Here is a 7,502-nt window from a genome sequence, read left to right on the forward strand (position 1 = left end):
ACCCAAGCATTGTTCCAAAGTCAGGAGGCATACAGTAGCAGCCTTGCCAACACACTGAACCAACCGGAAGCTGTGCTCAAAGGTCAAAGGGTTCAGACGGGTCCTGGAGCCCCACCGGGTCGGACTCCTCCAACACAGTTTGACCTAAGCACATTTGAAGCTTTAACACAGTGACTGTACTTAGTATAGTCTCTGTAGGATAATTCCATCATTAGGTCATCTCTGATTTCTTGTTCTCTGCATTATTTTTGTTGCTTTTTCAAATAATGGCCTTTGACAAATGGCTTTTCGTTCAATCTTTCTTCCAGGAAGTATCATCATCCTCATCAACAATAACAGTAAAATTTCTGATCTTTGGACCAGAAGATGGCGTATTTTTTATGTCACTGGACTCCCACGTAGTCAACTACAGTTCAAGTCCTGGACCCAGTGATTTAAAAACTCACGCTGGACACTTTGGCATCTGTGTGCAAGATCCCAAGAGGAGAATGGAGAAGGGAATGTAGCATGTCCATGCCCCTGGGGGATGATTTATCACTTTCTGTCTATCTGTCTCTCTGGGGAGTGCACATGCCCTCTAGCAAAAATCTATTAAAAAAACAATAACAAAGCCCTGGATTTTCACTTCCTTCTGCAGGGTAGGAAAAAAGCTTTCTAACCTTGGCAAAAAGAAGGTTCTGCTTTTCTTCAGTAATGGCTTTGAGTTTTAGAAGTGTTGATGCTTTTCCTCTAGGGATTTGAAGTCATCTTTGTAATGTTTATTTTTCTTTTTCAGTTTACTGGAGTGTATTACTGTTATAGCAATAGTTTTGATATACCTATCAATTACTTGTCAGAAATTAATTAACATTTTAAATAAACATTTACTTCATTATTTATTTTACATTCAATTACTGTATCATTACAACATACTATATACATTTTTTTCATCATGAATATACTGTATATTGGTCCAGTCAAAGGTATCTTTGTAATGTTTGTGAGCAGAGTCTGAGGAAGTGGGTAGTGTTTTTGACTATTTTGTATCAGCAGCTCCCATGGGACTATGACTTAATGAATGGCTTCTCCTAGCCTGTATCACCCTTATTCTTTTTTTCCCTTTTTCTTTCTTTCTTTTTTTTTTTTTTTTGTTAAGAAAGATTTTTGCTATAGGGAGTGTGTGCTTGACAGAGAGACAGAAAGTGAGATATCACCCCCCCACCCCCCGCCCCAGGAGATATGGCCACACTGCAATCCTTTCTCCTCCATCCTCCTCTCGAGATTTGGGGCACACACATACATGTATGGTGTGAGTTTTAAGCCACGGTTTCTGGGATTCAAACCACAGTCGACTACGTGGGAGTCCAGCAATATAACTGAAATGCCACCTGCTGGTCTCGCCCTTACTCAGTCTTTTATGAGCACCCAGCAGAGGCATGGAAGAAGGAGATTCTGGGTGGGAAAAAACAGTCTTTCTGGGCTGCAGTTGCATTGAATTGGCATGTCATTGCACTGTTGGCCTTGAGAAATCTGCAACAAATTTAGCTGGTTTATTTCTACTCATTTCTTTGGAGGCTGCTTGTTAGAAGTGACATAGTGCATGTATCTGTCCACTACTTGAAGGTAATTGTTACCTAGAAATTCAGTCCCCTGTGTTGCCTTGTGACCTCAACTCTTCAACAGAGTCAAGAAAAATGACGGTTTTGTAGATTATCTGGCTCTTCTCATTCTGAGGTGATAGCAACATTCTATCGCACAAGCAGAGCTCCATCACTTTTAGGCCTAGATAGGCTTCAATTCAAGGCAAAATAAGCCACATGCATAAGTAAGGATTAATTCTCTTGATTATTTATTTTGCTAATTGTTTCACCCCACTCAAATAAAATGCCTTGGAGGCAAGAATTTGTGTGACTTTTATTCATTGTTGTACTACTTAGAATGCTCAGAAAGGAGTCTGTCACATTGTTGCTTCTTAATAACAGTTATTAATTAATACATGTTTAATAGGAGAGTTGATTGAATGAGTCATTAAATATGTTTTTACATTTTGTCCTCCAAAACATTTAATATAAGTCATAGTATCCTCATATATTAGAGGAAAAATATGATTTTCAAAGACATAAAGTAAATTGACCTACATAACAGTTTTATTTGGCAGGGACACAGGAAAATATTTTAGTATCATGCTCAGAACAAGAGTGTTTGTGTAAAAACTGGGCTTGAATCTGACTTTGCTTTTTACCAGTTGGAGGGTTTTAGCAAAACCCTGAACTTTTCTGGTCTTCTCCACTCTTTCTTTCTCTCTTTTTTTTTTAATATTAAGGTTATTTTATTACAAACACATTTTAAATCTTTGATAATGAGATAATAAAGAAAATAATTAAGGGCATGGGAAAATTAATAAACTAAAATGATTTGAATCATTAACATCCAGCCCTGGAATTGGTGTATTCAAACTAATCAAATAACATCCATTTGCCATGAATTCTAGGTAATGTCTAAATGTTCAAACTGTAATTGGCAAGATTCTTTAAAATTGTGAGTGACTAATTTCAAAAATCTCTATTACACTGTCTTCTTTTGTGGCGTTGGTTTAAGGTGTGCAGTACTGAAAACACTAAGGTCATTTACCCTTATGCAAGGCAAAGCACATTAGTTCCCCAAAAGAAAAGTATAAAAAATAATTCCTCACTCTTTCTTAAGGGGGGGCTAGCATTTCCTCTTTTAAAATGTTGTATTAGAGCTAATGAAATCATTGTTTAAGCAACTGGGATATAACAGGCACCAAACAGTCTGCCTTCTAATATCAGTACTATTTTTGTCTTGACCTTCTAATTATTTGGAGTGTGATTCCAGTTTCTCAGATCCTGAATCCTGGGTAGGTCTTAATTTATCCTGCTGCTTTTGAAATGGTCGATGTGAAGAAAGAGGAGAGGGAGGTGCAGTAGGGCTTGTGGATGCAGTCTGCACAGGTTTTATGATGCATGTAGGGAACTGGCTGTATCTCGGACACAGAAGGCAGGATTTATTCTTGCCGTGTTAAATGTCCACAGCCAGTTTGCAAGGGCAATCATTTCCAAAATGGATTAGAATTGATGTTTTTTGGCATTTTTAAAAATGAAAATGAATATATATTAAATTTTAATGATATAATGCTCATTATTTCCCCATGGTTGAAAACATGGTTGGACATTTGAAATATTAGATCAGAGGAACTTGTATAAATCAAAACAAAGCAGTGACAGGATGTTCTGTTCAACTCTTGACAACTGTTTGAGGGGGAAAATACCCTTCTTATTCTTTCTTTCTTTTAAAAATATGGAATGCTACGTGAATTTGCATGTTATCCTTGCCCAGGGGGCATGCTAATCTTCGTATCGTTCCAGTTTTAGGATATATTCTGCCAAAGCAAGCATGTCTTTACTATTTCTAAGATGAAAGTTTTTAGAAACATAGTTGATAAAAAATAAATAACAGAGTAGAGTTTCAAGGATAGTACTGATAAATAAATACAGCATCAGGAAGGACCTTCTAGACTATAATGCTTTGGACTTTATCCTCAAGGTAATAGGAGTTGGAAAGGATTGAAACAGAATAATAGATTTACATATTTTAAATTTATCTCTCTCAGCAGAATGGAGTGGTGTAAGAATAGAGTCATAAAGGCTGTATTCAAATTCAAATATTCTGTTTTTTTTTTTATTGTTGTCATTTAAGACACAGAGCTTGTATATGTCTAGGGAGGAAATGGCAAACAAGGGGGTTGATGGAAACAAAAAAAAACATGAAAGTTGTGATGTAAATTGAGTTACTAATGCAAAAACGATCACACTGACTAAGAAGGAAAATCAACTTTCTGTACATCTGGTGAAAGTTTCCTGGGTGGCTTAGGCGTGCTGCCTGATGTATATCATTTTACTCACTTTAAAAGAATGGTGGACTTTTCTGTGTCATTTAAAAAGAATTGCAGGACCAACAGTTAGCGTAGTGGCTATGTCGCTGGACTCCCATGTAGTCAACTGCAGTTCGCATCCTGGACCCGGTGGCTTAAAACTCACGCTGGGCACATGTGCATGTGTGCCCAAGATCCTGAGAGAATGGAGGAGAAAGGATTGTGGCATGGTCATCCCCCTTGGGGGGTGATTTCCGCTGCTTTCTGTCTCTGTCTCTCTCTGTCTGTCTGGTGAGCGCATGCGCCCTATAGCAAAAACCTCTCCAAAAAAAAAAAAAAAAAAGAATTGCAAGTTACTTTTCCCTTAGTGCATATTTAAAGGTGATGATGAGAAAGTTTGACTGAAAATATCTTGATAATAAAATATATTTTTTTCTTAAAAAAAGGAAAATTCTTCTGTAAGAATTTACTTTGTGTCTATAGAAAACAGCCAGAAGAATTACATACTAACATATTTGTTAATATCTATTTTAGAGTCAATTAGCCAAATAATTCCAGGCTAAACATTAATATTTTGATGTCTTTTGTTCTTCTTTATTGTTGTTATGTAGTTAGAGGTAAGAGCATATTTTGAAGACTAGAAACAGTTTAAAATGATCTCAGGTGTCAGGAAGGACAACTTACTTATTTTGTAGCTGGGAAATCTCAATCTTAAATCAAGAAATATTATGATCAATAGTCACACAATAATAGCCCCTATTGCTTAGATTTATTAGAGTGTCCTGATTGCAAATTGAGTAGGCTTTGATCAATTTTGAGTGAATTAATTAAATTTTTTCTTCTTTCTTTTCTTTTTTTTTCTTTTCTTTTCTTTTCTTTTTTTTTACATTCAATCACTGTACGTCTTTTTTTTTTTTTTTGAGAGGTTTTTGCTATAAGGCACGTGTGCTCGCCAGACAGAGAGAGACAGAGAGACAGAAAGTGAGAAATCACCCCCCAGGGGGGATGGCCACGCCACAATCCCTTCTCCTCCAGTCTCCTCTTGGGATCTTGGGCACGCACGCACATGCGCCCGGCGTGAGTTTAAGCCACCACGGTCGATTACATGGGAGTCCAGCGACATAGCCATTACACTAACTGCTGGTCCCAATCACTGTACATCTTTATAGCATACAAAATGAATTTTCTCAGCATGAATATACTGTATATTAATCTAGGTAAAGATATTCCCAAATACCTTATCATCATAAGATAATTTTCCATTTTTGTGTTTGTTAAATGGTTTTGCTTCTTTTTTTATCTTCTTGCTTACTTCCCTCCCCCACACCTCCCCTCCATTGTTCATCCTCTTCCTGCAGTTTTTGGTATCTACAGTTGATCTCCATCACCTTCCAGTCTTTCGGTTTCTGTCATAGAGTGCAGACATCCAGTATATATTAAGTGGGGACATACAATGTTTCTTTTTAAGAGATTATCTTGCTTCACTCAGCATTAAATTTTCCATTTTCCTCCACTTTCTATCAAATTCTAGGGTCTCATTGCTTCTTGTGTCTGAATAGTATTCTGTAGCGTATATGTGCCACATTTTTTTCAATCCATTCATCTGTTCTGGGACTTTTGCATTGATTCTATGTTTTAGAAATTGTAACACTGTAATACATGAATGCGTGTGTGCTTTTATGACTGAATATATTCCTATCCTTTAGGTATATATCAAGTAGTGGAATTACTGGATCATATGGAGTTTCCATATTATTCTCCATAGTAGTTATACTACTTTATATTCTCACCAATAGTGTAGAAGAGTTACTGTTCCACACAGCCTTGCCAGCAATAATCATGCTTTATTTATTTTTATTTAAAAAAATATTAAATATTTTCTTTCTTTTGAGAGATTTTTCCTATTGGAAGTGTGTACCTGTCAGAGAGACAGAGAGACATAAAATGAGAAATCACCCCCAGGAGGATGGCCACACTGCAATCCCTTCTCCTCCATTGTCTTCTTGAGATTTTGGGCATGTATGCATGGGTCAGGGGCTCAAACTGAGGTCAACTATATGGGAGTCAGTCACAAAAACATTATGTCATCTGCTGGTTCCTATTTTTCTTTGTATTAAAATTTATTCTATATTTATTCACTATATATTATTACATTATACAAAATGAATTTTCCCATCTGAATACACTGAACACTTTTTTTTTTAATCTTAGCCATTCTGACTGTGGTTAGATGGTCTCTCATTGTGGCTTTGATTTGCATCTCCCTTATGATGAGGGATGTTGAGCATATTTCATATGCTTTATGGCTGTTTGCATGTCTTCTTTGGAGAGTTGTCTGTTTAGCTTGTTTTCCTATCTTTTAATTAGATGGATTTTTTTTTTTTTTTGCATTGTGGTCAGAGAAGATGCTAGTATGTTTCCCAAACCATTAGGTCTTGGACTTGAACCACATGGTCAGCTATGTAGGATTTAACAGCTTCAATCACCATACCACCAGCTGGCCAGTAAAAAGAATATTTTTTTAATAAAAGAAAAATAAACAAAGGAAAGAAAATTTTAAAAAGGAAAAGAATAGTTATTAAGTGATGCATGCAATGGTTAAGGCAATGAACTCCCATATGGCTGACCAAGATTCGAGGTCCAGACCTACAGGCTTGAAAATCATGCCAGGCACATGCACACTGTGGCATAGCCATGCCCCCAGGTGAAGATTTTTCACGTTTTTCTCTCTCTGTCTCCCTCTGGCAAGTGTGTGTGTGCCCTATGGCAAAAACCTAAAAATAAAGAAAAAAAAAAAAAGAAAGAAAAACATCTTCAATTATTCCTTTCTGCAGAATTTTTATTAGGTGAGTTTTAAATTAACTACTGATATTGGCTTAGATAAAATTGGTGAATCTCCATCTCCTTTTTTTTTTTTTTTTAGAAGTTTTTGCTATAGGGTGCGTGTGCTTGCCAGACAGACAGAGAGAGACAGAAAGAGACAGAGAGATAGAAAGTGAGAAATCACACTCCCCCAGAAGGGATGATCACGCCGCAATCCCTTCTCCTCCATTCTCCTCTTGGGATCTTGGGCACGCATGCACACATGCCTGGCGTGAGTTTAAGCCACTGGGTCTGGGACTCGAACTGCGGTCGACTACGTGGGAGTCCAGTGACATAGCCATTACACTAACTGCTGGTCCCAAATCTCCATCTTTGAAAATATCCTTGTTTTGGCTTATCTGGACATGTTATTTATTCCACACAGATCTTTATCTCACAATCTTAGTTTTCAGTCTTTAGTTGATAAATTGTGGTGCCAATTAGCCAAAAACATGTGGAGCACATCCTGAGCAGCTAGTGTCCTGACACTGAAGACACTATTCATGTCTTCCCCTCCTGACTATCCAGCAGTCTGTATCTGAGTCAGATAGTTGGCTTATGTAGACACAACTCAAGGAGGCATGTTCTCATGGTAGTCTAGGTAATGTCACCCTCTGAATTTGTTCAACGCAGAAGTCCTTGTTATCGGGTAATATCAAGACACCCAAAAAAGAAAACAGGATTATTGTGAGAATGTTTATTTAGGTCCTGGAAAAACCTGTGGTTGTTCATTTGCTCTCCACTTTATTGTTTGAAGACAAGCCAGGGA

The 7,502-nt window shown here is 37.2% G+C and overlaps 1 non-coding gene across 1 annotated transcript; it reads right to left on the minus strand.

The window, feature by feature from the left end:
- Nucleotides 1-3,291: 3,291 nt before the first annotated feature.
- LOC114008665 (U6 spliceosomal RNA) lies at nt 3,292-3,395 on the minus strand. Its single transcript, XR_003550183.1, has one exon. It is a non-coding gene; the product is annotated as a U6 spliceosomal RNA (small nuclear RNA).
- Between the last annotated feature and the right edge of the window lie 4,107 nt (nt 3,396-7,502).

This window comes from Tupaia chinensis, unplaced genomic scaffold (genome assembly GCF_000334495.1).
Source record: "Tupaia chinensis unplaced genomic scaffold, TupChi_1.0 Scaffold000045_1, whole genome shotgun sequence".
NCBI lineage: Eukaryota > Metazoa > Chordata > Mammalia > Scandentia > Tupaiidae > Tupaia > Tupaia belangeri.